General features: G+C 37.7%; 1 protein-coding gene across 1 annotated transcript in view; it reads right to left on the reverse strand.

Moving 5' to 3' along the window:
* The window catches only part of AIG1 (androgen induced 1), a 534,722-nt gene that overhangs the window by 287,279 nt on the left and 234,613 nt on the right, over positions 1 to 12,830 (reverse strand). The window lies entirely within an intron of this gene.

Here is a 12,830-nt window from a genome sequence, read left to right on the forward strand (position 1 = left end):
GCAGAATACAAATTGGCCAAAAATTTAAAAAATGTTGATTTTTAAATTTTTTTGGGGGGTAATTTCATATAAAAAAAATGTGAAAAATATTGTTATTTTTTCAAAATTTACGCTATTTTTTTGTTTATAGCGCAAAAAGTAAAAATCGCAAAGGTGATCAAATACCACCAAAAGAAAGCTCTGTTTGTGGGGAAAAAAAGGACGTAAATTTCATTTGGGTACGGCGTCGCAATTGTCAGTTAAAGTCGCATCGTGCCGAATCGTAAAAAGTGGCCTGGACGTAAGACAGCAAAATCCTCCGGTGGTAAAGTGGTTAAACATCCCCCTGTTGGCTTGCAGCAGCTGGTGGGAGAGGAGAAGAGGGTAGCTGGCAGCACCAGGGGACACCCAAAAAGACAAAATTTAGGTAACGCTCAGGTAGAGAATAAAAGTCCAACTAGACTGCCGTGAGTACAGGCAAGGACAGCTCATCCTTGTGCCAAGCTGCAGCAATGCCAAAGGAGGAGATCCATAGGCCGCACATCATGAAGCAGACCCATGTTCATGAAGTGGGATGAATGGCAGCCGTAGCCTGGACTCAAGCCATGCCATGCCTCCAATGCGTTTCGCTCTGCCCCTTGGAGCTTAATCATTGGGACGGGAGTTCAGAGCATAAGGGGGTGTCTACAAAAGCATCATTGGCTGTCATGAGATAGAAATGAATGACACACAGGTGCTCAAGCAAGCAATCAAGTGGATAAAAACAGCCACAGACAATCAAAGCTGGTCACAAACATTAAGATTGCTATACAGTAGATATATATAAAGAAAAAATGGAATAACAAAACTGCAAAAAATTACAAAACAATATTGTTGAGTTATTCATGATGACCGATGAAATTATTATTAATCGGTTGTTCATTTAAAATGATGGATATATTTATCTCCATAAGAAAAGAAAAAAGTGTACAGCAACAAAAGTTTTGAGAATGACACAAATACTAATTTCCCCATAGTCTGCTGCTTCAGTGTTTTTAGAACTTTTTGTCAGATGTTACTATGGTATAAAAGTATAATTACAAGCCTTTCATAAAACTGAAGGCTTTTATTGACAATTACATAAAGTTTATGCAAAGAGTCAATATTTGCAGTGTTGACCCTCCTTTTTAGGACCTCTGCAATTTACCCTGACATGCTCTCAATCAACTTCTGAGCCGCAAACCTGACTGATGGCAGCCCATTCTTGCATAATCAATGCTTGGCGTTTGTCAGAATTTGTGGGGGTTTTTTTGTTCACCCGCCTCTTGAGGATTGACCACAAGTTCTCAATGGGATTAAGGTCTGGGAGTTTCCTGGCCGTGGACCCAAAATGTTGATGTTTTGTTCCCCAAGCCACCTAATTATCACTTTTTCCTTATGACAAGGTGCTCCATAATGCTGGAAAAGGCATTGTTCATCACCAAACTGTTCTTGGATGGTTGGGAGAAGTTTCTCTGGGAGGATGTTTTTGTACCATTCTTTATTCATGGCTGTGTTCTTAGGTAAAATTGTGAGTGAGCCCACTCCCTTGCCTGAGAAGCAACCCAACACATGAATGGTCTCAGGATGCTTTACTGTTGGCCTGACACAGGACTGATGGTATCGCTCACCTTTTCTTCTCCGAACAAGGTTTTTTCTGGATGCCCCAAACAATCAGAAAGGCGATTCATCAGAGAAAATGACTTTACCCCAGAGACTCAGACAGAGAAGTATGGGCGAATGCCTCGTACACACGCATCGATTATTGGCCGGGAATTTTCGGCCAACGTCCGATTGGCCGATTTTCGGCTTGTTAGTATGATGCTTTCGACAACCGACTCCGACTTTTCGGCCGAATAAAATCTGATGTGCAGGCTATAATTTTTGTTGGCCGTCAACACAACGGCCGATTTTCCATCAGTCAGTACAAATTTCGGCAGACAAAAATCTGATGAGCAAGACTGGGCATGCTCAGAGAAGAAAAAACACACAGAAAGTAAACCAGCACATGACATCACTTCTGAAGTAGATTTTTGTTGGCTGAAAAAATTTGAGTGCAGTCTAGGCACATTCCAACCAACAAAACACCACTATAATCGTTGCGTGTGTACGAGACATAAGAGGGAGCTGTACAAGGTGGAAATCAAGTGTCACTGCGGTGCATTCTGTGTACATAAATCTTCTAATGTTGTTAAGGGCCTGGTCCATTGCTTAATTGGACCTTGTGGATAATTGAAGTTAACACAACTCCACCTCATTCACTTTGCAAAGTGAACATGCTTTACTGCTTTAGTAAATCAAGCACGGTGTTCTAATTTACAGAAGACCCACAAACCTGCTGCAGCCACTATGTGAACAGGCCTGTTTTTCTAAAAAAAAAAAATTTTATTAGCTGGAAGTGTCATAGAAAAGCACATGCTTCACTTGCTGCCAGGGAACTCAGTTAATTATTTTAACAATGTATTTATCTTAGATTCATATGCAAAAACTTGGCAAATATTTCAGACCGCATCCTTGAAGAGTTATATTTATGAACTGTGAGCATATCTGTATGTCTATTATAAATGCAAAGAACCTGTTGCCATGGAAATACTTTTATTTGAAATCCTTATGGATATAGATGAAATGATGGATCAAGGAATTAGCTAATGAGGAAAAATACATTCTTTTTCCTAATTTTACATTTTTAGGTAAATTATTGTGTTATTACCCACTTAGTGGATAGATATAGATAAGCAGAGTTCATAAAATTTGCTATAACAACAATGAAACTGTTTAGTAGAAGAATAAATCCACAGTGATTTGCAAATGATTCCACTTCAGGCTGTTATATTATTTCAATTTTTTATCAATGAAAATCAGACAATTTAAGCTATACATTTAAAAACAGTTCACATCCAACACACTTTTTTTTTGTTCATTGTTGTTCTTGATTGTTTCTGCTATATAAGAGACTCCTCCCTAACCACCCTCATCTCTGTGATTAAAGTGGTAGTAAACTCTTTGTATTTAAAATCCACTGACAGGCAGAGGTTTTATTTTTAACAGAGGAGAGCCTTATGTCATAAATGTCCCCCCTGCCCATCAGTGGATAATATGATCTGAACCACACATGCAGCTCAGATCACATTTACAGCCCGCATGCATGGGAGTGACATCGCCGCAGCCTAGCCATTCAAGTGGCCAAAGATCCAGAACCTGGAAGTAAGACCAGGCAAAGATGAAAGTGCCGGGTGAGCCGTGACAGCACTGCGCTAGAGGGCTCCATTAGCAGGTACATCTGTCAATCAGGCAAAATTGTATAAAAATGTATGCATTTTTTAGAAATAAGCTTTTGAGAGGGTGAGGGAACACCACAAAAAATTCAAGTTGATCCTCTGAAAATGTACAGAAATATTCACAAATTTTGAATGTGAAGAGTTCTTTTTTTTCTTTAAAAAGATCTTATGATTTTTTTTTTGCACTCCACCGATTGTGAAAGTAAATCCCACATCTTTACCGCCCTGACAGTGAAAAAACCCCCTACCCAGTTTAACCACTTTGGGCCCACGCTATAACCGAAAGACAGTTACAGCACCGGCTTAAAATTCCGTCCTCCCATTCTCGCACCGCTCGCGTGCCCCAGGAGGCGTGTTCTGTGATCGCCGAGTCCTAGGGACTCGGCTGATCACAGAGCAGGGAAAAGGGCCAATCACAGAGGGTCCTTTACCACATAGTCAGCTGTCAGCCAATGACAGTTGATTATGGAAGTAAACAGAAGCTGGTTTCTGGCTGTTTTTTTTCTTCACGCTGTCAGAGTGAAGAAAAGAAGCAAACCATTACCCGGCTTCTGATAGAGGGACATTGGTTTCCCTTAGTTATCACCAGTGCTGCAGATCAGTGCCCTCCAGTGCTTCCAAACAGTGCCTACTAGTGCCACATATCAGTGGCCATCAGTACTGCTAATCAGTGCCACCTATTAGTGCCCACTAGTGCTGCCTATCAGTGTCCAACAGTGCCTCCTGATCAGTGCTGCCTATCTGTGCTCATCAATTCTTCATATCAGTGCCCATCAGTACCACCTATTAGTGCCATCCATCAGTATAGCCTCATCAGTGCCTCCTGATCAGTGCTGCCACATCAGTGCCAACCAGTGCCACCTATCAAAAAAATTACCTGTTTGCAAAATTTTATAACAAAATATGAAAAACTTTTTGTTTTTTTTTCTAATTTTTGCATGACTGCCGAATTGTCATTTAAAGCGTGAGAGCGCTGAAAGCTGAAAATTGACCTGGGCAGGAAGGGGTTATATGTGCCCAGTAGGCAAGAGGTTAAAGTTAAACTGCTTCTCCTACAATTTCATTGCATGGCCCTGTGTCTTCTTATACTACCCAAGATTGAATAGTTTATTCCCTATGCCAGAATTGCCATTGAGGTATTTGTAAATCGCTATCATATCTCCTCTCTAGCGCCTCTTCTCCAGAGAGAATACGTTTAATGATTGTTGTCATTACCCATAATGGAGGTCCTCCAGTCCCCTTAATAAATTTGTTGCCCTTCTCTGGACTCTATCCAGTTCCTGCACCTCCCTCCTGAAGACTGGTGACCAGAACTGGATGGAACACTCCTGATGTGGCTGAACCAGAGTTTTATAAAGTGGCAGAATTATGGTTTTATCTCTGGAGTAAATTCTCTTTTTTATGCATGCTAATAATCTGCTAGCTTTGCTTGCTGCAGCTTGGCATTGCATGCCATTGCTGAGTCTGTGATCTACTAGGACCCTGTGGCCTTTCAATATCTCTTTTATTATAATTTTCCACAAAGCAATAACAAACATATACAAAGGAAAAAAGGAAAAATATCATCAAAAAATGTTACAATAATGTTATCGGTCATAGCATTATGCCTTCAAAAAAAAAAAGGGGGGGAGGGAGGGAGGAAAAGACCAGGAAAGGAATAGGAAACGGGGAACCTTCCTTCCGACTCAGTTTAATCACTAACCAAGGGGTTTCTATATGTATATGCCCATTATCTTCACTCTATCGTCACTAGACATCGATCTTATAATAGGAGAAAGGTCTTTTCCCCCATAGCCCATTCGTATTTTACCACTTAATCAATAAATTCATCACTGCTGAACAACCTTTACATTGATACACATACCATGTCTAATCCATTGTCACTGTACATCTTAAGGTATTTAACCATGGATTCCGTCTGATTCCAAATATTTTCTTAGTCGAACCTATAATAGCCATCATTTTTTCCATCTCACATGCTGATTAAGTAATACAACAATATCAGATGGAGATGGTACCTCCTGAGATTTCCATCTTCTTGTGATTGAGAGTTTTTACGTAGTTTTTACAAACTATGTAAAATCAATACTCGATACTTAGAAGGAATCTCATGAATATTTAAATGCAAGATAGCCTTCTTGGGGCTATGAAATATGTTTTTTTCAACAACTTCTGAGATCATAGAGAATATTTTGTTACAAAATGCTCTAATCGATATACATTCCCAGACTATATTGAGTTACGTCCCCTGTTCACCACAATCTCTCCAACATAATGCTGGAGTTAGGGGGTAAAATTTGGTTAGCTTAATGGGGGTCAAATACCAAAAATTCTAAGTTTTTTTATATACTTCCCAATGATTAGTACATTTGGATGAAGCATATGTGGCAGCAAAAGCCTTTAGCCATCTAACTTCTGGAAAAGGTTTCCCCAGTAATTTTTCCAATTTGAGAACAATAGTGGCTTTAGAATAGGTGTTATGCTTGTTCAATATGTCATAGATAATTGAAATCCCATTAGCAGTAGCCAAGGGTTCCTGATACAACTTATATATAAAAGTTGGTAATTTGACATATAAAGGAAGGTTATTTTTCCATAAAAACGAACGGATTTGATGATAGCCCAAAAAAGCTGATGATGGTTTTTCTATACTGGTGGACAAAATACTCAAAGGGACAAATCCCTGTTTCATTGTACATATCTTTCAAGCTATTAGCACCCTTTCTCATCCACAGTTGTATATCAATGTTAGAGATGAAGCACGGAAGAACTGAGAGGGGAGTAGGGAATTTGCATGTCGTCCTATGTTCAAAGGGCGTACGAGATAATTCTGCCCACGTTGTGTAGGCGGTTTGCATTGTAATAGATTGGGTATTGGGCATACCAGCTCCAATCATTGCCGCTTTCATTATAGTCCTAAGGTTTCCCTGATTACAATCATCCGCCTCTAATCCCACCCATAATTTATGCTGCACTGGAGACCACTAATACTTCAATTGATCCAATACAGATGCTTTATAATATGCAGAAACCCAAGGAACTCCCATCCCACCATGCCTCCTATGTCTCCTCATAATATGGGACAAACATATGGGAGGTTTTCCTTCCCATATAATTTGGTTAAAGTACTTTTGTACAGAGATACAATATGGGGGTCGTAAGGGGATTGTCAACGTGCGAAACAAATAGAGTAACTTAGGAAGTATAATCATTTCTAAAGTAGCCACTCTACCTGCTATAGTCAAGTCTTGAACCTTCAGTTCTCCAACTTGTCGTGACAAAGTGTCCAAAAAAGGTTTATAATTGTAATCATAAAGTTTGGAAACAGACGAGGTTAAATTAATCCCCAACAATGGTATATACGAAGACCATGTAAAGGAGAATATTCCAGCTATATGTTTCTATACTTATATGGGAATGTTAACGCCCATAATCTGTGATTTTGTAATATTTAATTTGTAATATGATACTGCACTAAAATCATTTATCATTTTCTCTACTTCTATTAAAGATGACAATGGATTTGTAATGATTAGCATGACATCATCAGCAAATGAGCTAATCTTATGTTTGACTTCGGCAACCTTCCAACCTGTTATCTTCACATTGCTCCTAATACTCTGAGCCGAAGGCTCCATAAGCAATGCAAATACAACTGGGGAAAGGGGACATCCCTGCCTCGTCCCGTTGGTTATCCTAACCGACTTAAATAAAATTCCCGATGTGAGTACATTTGCTGTTGGGCTAGAATAAAGAGCCATTATATATTTTTTTAACCAACCTACAATCCCAATTTTGTCCAGCACTGCCCCAAAATGTCAAGATTCAAAAGTCTTCTCGTGCCATTAGGAGCCTGCCGTCCTGGCACAAATCCCACCTGGTCTGCATATATCAACTGGGGTAGAAACTTCTGTAATCTACTTGCCAACAGCTTGGAGAAGATTTTACTATCTGCATTTAGTAAGGCAATTGGTCTATAAGATGAGGGATCCTTAGTGTCCTTTTTTTGCTTGGGGATTGTAACAATTAGCCCCTTCAATATTTCCGATGGAAATGTACCAGTAGAGGCCGCCAATTCAAACACTGATTTTAAATAGAGAACCCCCTCTGTAGATAAGCTTTTAAAAAATTCATTAGAGAAACTGTCCTCCCCCGGTGATTTCTGATTGGGAAGCTTATTAATGATTGAACTAATTTCCTGGGTTGAAAATGGTTGAGATATTGAGCTCAATTGATCCTCTGTAAGTTTAGGTAATGAAATCTGTGCCAGGTAGTTTGAGATAATCTCTGAGGTAGGTTGGGGAATGGTTGTATCCTTTTGAAGATCATATAGTGACCGGTAATAATCTGCAAAGGCATTAGCAATATCTCTAGGATTTGTTAACCTCTTATGTAAATGAGGGTGTAAGAGTTCTTCTATTTTTTGGCCAAGTTGTTTAGTCTTAATTTTTTTAGCTAACCAGTGCCCCACTCTGTTGCCCAGGCCATACTCTTTAGCTTTAAGGACCTTCAGATGATGTTCCTGTTTATTTAACAATAATAACCTTAGTTCTTGCCTATGTTTCAATATGGTCTGTGTACATTGTGGAGTAGGATTTTCTTTATTTGTTTTTTCCGCTGAAGCTATACTATCGAGGATATTCTCTCTGGTGGTTAATATATGATGACATTTTAATCAAAATGGCCCTCATATATGCCTTATAGGCATTCCATAGTACAAGCTTATTAACTTCTGAGTTATCATTATATTTGAAGTATTACTTATGCTCCCAAATCATTCTTTGGCACAGCTCGATATTCTGAAGTAATGATGTATTCAATCTCCATCGTGGGGGGGGGGGGGGAGTTTTAGACAATTTATCATCCACCGTCATATTTATACCAACTTTTATATAATTTAGTAAAAATTTAAACAGAATTGGTCCCAGGACAGAGCATTGGGGTACCCCACTTATCACCCCAGACCATTCTGAGTATTTGCTATTTATCACTACCCTTTGAACCCACCCTGTAAACAGTTATTTGTCCATGTACTCACTCTATGATCCATACCTATGGCCCTTACTTTGTGAATTAAGCATCTATGGAGGACTGTATCGAATGCTTTTGCAAAATCCAGATACACCACATCCACCAGCCTTCCCTTATCTAGATGGCAGCTCACTTCCTCGTAAAATGTTAATCGATTGATATGGCAAGAACGACCTTTCATACATTTTTTTCCAATGAAGCAGGCAGAAGAGCTGACAGTGATGACCAAAAAAAATCAACAGGTCTGCAGTTGCACAACAACACAGTATCAACATCATGGAATTTGACCGAAGCAACAGTCATTGTAGCATAGATCTCTGAATTTGAACCTTTAAAAGGCCCTCAGTAGGTTGCATGCATCCCTGATCCGCTGACTTTGATCAGAACCAAAGAACCACAAGCACCTTGCTTTAGGGCTATGCACATAACTAATGGGTAATTTCTGTTCCTTTATCATATACTGTAGGTAGTTGAGCATTTGCAGGGTGACATTCCCAACCAAAGGCTTATTAGTCAGAACTACTGTGAAGAAATAAACATATTTTTCATAAATTGCATATGGAGATTCAAGAACTAAATAAGCCCCAAAACAGATTTAAACTCAGGACATTCACACAGATTCTTCAGATAGAACATCCTGTGTTTTATCACTATATTGAAGGGTGGTAAGCTGTCTGTTTGCTGATGCTTGAGAAAAAAGCTATATTCTATGGTCACCAAAAGAGATTATATTTTAAGAGCCTTGAATACTCTAGAAACACAGCCAACTAAATTGCTTATCCCAGGTCAGACAACCTTGGGGGAAGAGTAAAATACAAGGACATCTCCTAACAGACTTCAAGGAAAAAGCAGCAATATGGGTTATCCAATTACCAGACCATTGTCTCAACTCTGGGAAAGTTAAATACAGAGCAGAAGATCCCTCAATAGAAATAACAGTTTTTTTTTCTTTTCTTGTCACCAATTCATACTACTCAGACATTATTTTAAAATATTTAGGAATATGATCATAAGTATGTACAACTTCGTTGGTCCATCATATACCAAGAGGGGATATGGAAATTATGGTTATATGTTCAGAATAATATTCTATTGAGAATTGCATTATCTAAAAGTGTATGATGATCAGACTATATCCCATATTTTATATCCAATCCCAAGTCATGATGTATTGTATTGTTTGCTAGCATAATAATCCTCTAGTAGATAATATTCTGATTGGAAATATCCCATGTGTAGAAAAGTTTACATATACAAGTTGTTGTGTAGCAATATATACTATAACTGTATATATATCCATATAGTTCCTGATTCCACTAAATGTGAAATATATAGTATATAGGTAAATTATTTATTCCTAATCTATATATATATATATATATATATATATATATATATACTGTATTAATAATGCATATTCATTGGACGGAGTTACTAGATCTGAACCTTACAGATATATATATATATATATATATATATATATATATATAATAGAAATATCAGATGGCCATGCCTGTACCATGAGAAAATTTACATTTTTTCCACAAATTAGTTATAATAAGCCAGACCATATATTTTTGCTTCAGGATACACTTGGTGGTTAAAAGAGGTGATTGCCTGATCACAAAACAAGGTAATTGTTATCTACCTCAACTAATGTAAAGAAGTGCTACCTTTTGGGCTTGGCTTATTATAATTTTTATGGCCTTTTTGTCCCAAAACGGTATATAGGAGAACCCAGACAAGACAAGGGACATACACACAGACCCACACATATTTTGATCACATACACTTCCTCTATCATACTGCATACATACTTCACACCCTCATCATCATGCCTCGTACTCTGATACTTTAAGGAAGCAGGACGCAAGCTCCTCCTTAACCAGCCACCATTTTGGGAAAGGCAGCCATCTTAGGGAATTCTGGAAATGACCATATTGAGCCAGCAGCCATTTTGGAAGGGTAAATATGTTTTATTGATTTTGTTTATTATTTGCATACTGGATATTGAATGCTCATGAATGATATTTAGATTATATTCCCCAAATGGAAAAACCATTGCAGATTTTTCTTTAACTTTATTTTTGTTTTTCTAAACTTTACCATTGTTTGTTTGGCCCTATATTAGCTAATTACTTTCAAGTTTTACGTAGTTTAACTCTCATTCTAACTGCATTGGAGTAACTGTTGTCTATGCAAAATCGCAGATGCTGTTGTCTGATTATTAATTCTTTATTATATGGTTTTTACTTCTTCTGGGAGAAATTAATTCTTTCATTTTATTTACATTGCTGAGTAAAACCTATTAACTAGTGTTGCAATTAAAGTTTGTATTTTATGTAGGATTTTGTTTTTATGTCACCCATATCTAACTATTTGTTGTGAACACATGCCTTGTGAATAAATATATATTCCCTATTTAGTCTGTATTCATATAGATTGGTATATGCTGTTAGAAATTGATCGATAAAAAGAACTCGTTATAATTATCGTTCAGGAAATCATTCTCAAATGTATAACGCACAACACCTAGCAAAGTCAATTTGAATGGGTAGGCTACGTAACCTATGAACATTACATTATTTCTTACCTTTGCATAATTCAGCAATTTTAAATTCCCAATCCTGTCACTTTTACCAGCGCAGTTTGTTGAAAGCCCTCTATGTGCAAGTCAAGTGAAAATATTTAAAGAGTCTGTACATTTACACATAATCTAAATGATATTGTGTAGCACTTCATGGGTAAATCCAGAACATTGGTTTACCTAAGCAATTAAAAAAGAGATCAGTTATTATGCTGCAAAGCAACGCCGTGGCTATTTCAATGATGTAACCTTGGATTCAATTTTTGCCAATGAAGTTGCAAGCACTGAATTTTTATGTTTCCCCTGTGTTTTTAAAAGATTTTTTCTTATATACCAAAAATACACTTATAGGTACATTAGCTTCTGGCCAACCTAAAGCACATACACTTCTAGGTATATTAGCTTCTGGCCAACCTAAAGCACATGACTGTGGCAGCGACCTAAAACTTTATGAAATCTCTGAAGTCATGGAATATAACCTCTTGAACCTTCCTCCATTGGGGAGGGTATGAGAAACTGACTTAATGGCCAGAAGATTGCTGGGCTCATTATCATGATAATGGCAAAATGCCAGGAAAGTCTGTATAGAGGGTAACTATTCTCAATGCTCCTCCCGTGTTCCCCAAAGTGGGCCTTAAGTGTTCTGATTGCTCAGCCCACATATTGCAGGTCACAAGGGCAATGAACGCAATAAACCATGTGGGTTGAAAAACAGGTAATTTATCTTATCCTTCCCCCTTTTTTGTTTTGCTTCTTTGAGGTTTGAAATTATGTTTTTAAAAATATTTTTTGGTTTTTTTATATCATTTATTGTTTTTTTTTTTTTTTTATACATCTTCATGAATTGATATAAGTCTGTAAATTTATGTATATATTGTCTTTATATATTGTCCACACAGCTTCCTTTCTTTCATTATTTATTCTTCATTTTAATTTTTATCCTTGTTTAAATGTGTAATTTCCCCCCTTATTTACATACTGTATATGGATTTTACAGGTGATCATGTTCCCATTGAGTTTATTTAGGAGGTTTTTTTCTGACCAATTCTAAATTACTCTGCTTTAGTATGGGATTTACACACACACACACACACATATATACATATAAAAATGTACAAGATGTATTTTTTGTACATTTTTAGTGATGGTCCTGACAGCTGCATTTTGGGTACACAATTAAGTTCAGTGGTCCTTTTAAATTTTCCATAACCATGGTAGCTACATAGCTACATAGACAGGTTGAAAAAAGACGCAAGTCCATCTGGCTCAACCAATAAAAAAACTGAAAACCATAAAGAAAACCCAACCATACGATCCCATATACACAATTCTATACCCGCAGTTGATCCAGAGGAAGGCAAAAAAAAAAAACAGCAAAGCATGATCCAATTTGCTACAGCAGGGGAAAAAATTCCTTCCTGATCCCCGACAGGCAATTGGATATTCCCTGGATCAACTTTACCTATAAATATCAGTACCCATTTATATTATGTACACCTAGGAAAGAATTCAGGCCTTTTTAAAGCAATCTAGTGAGCTAGCCAGAACCACCTCTGGAGGCAGTCTATCCCACATTTTTACAGGTCTTATGGTGAAGAAACCTTTCCATATTTGGAGACGAAATCTTTTTTCCTCGAGACATAAAGATTGCCCCCTTGTCCTCTGTGTTGATCCTAAAGTGAATAACTCAACACCAAGTTCACTATATGGACCCCTTATGTATGTATACATGTTGATCATATCCCCCCTTAATCTCCTCTTCTCAAGAGAGAATAAATTCAGTTCCTCTAATCTTTCATCATAGTTGAGCTCATAGTAGCTCTGTAGTTATGCAGCTGATAAAGAAGTAACCACCTTGAAATGCGTACTGCGAGTGACGTCACACGGGTGGCGGACTTTTGGACCAGATGTTCCTACTAAGTTCTCGGTCTTGCTGA

This window comes from Pelophylax lessonae (assembly GCF_965119305.1).
Source record: "Pelophylax lessonae genome assembly, chromosome: 3".
In the NCBI taxonomy this organism is placed as follows: Eukaryota; Metazoa; Chordata; class Amphibia; order Anura; family Ranidae; genus Pelophylax; species Pelophylax lessonae.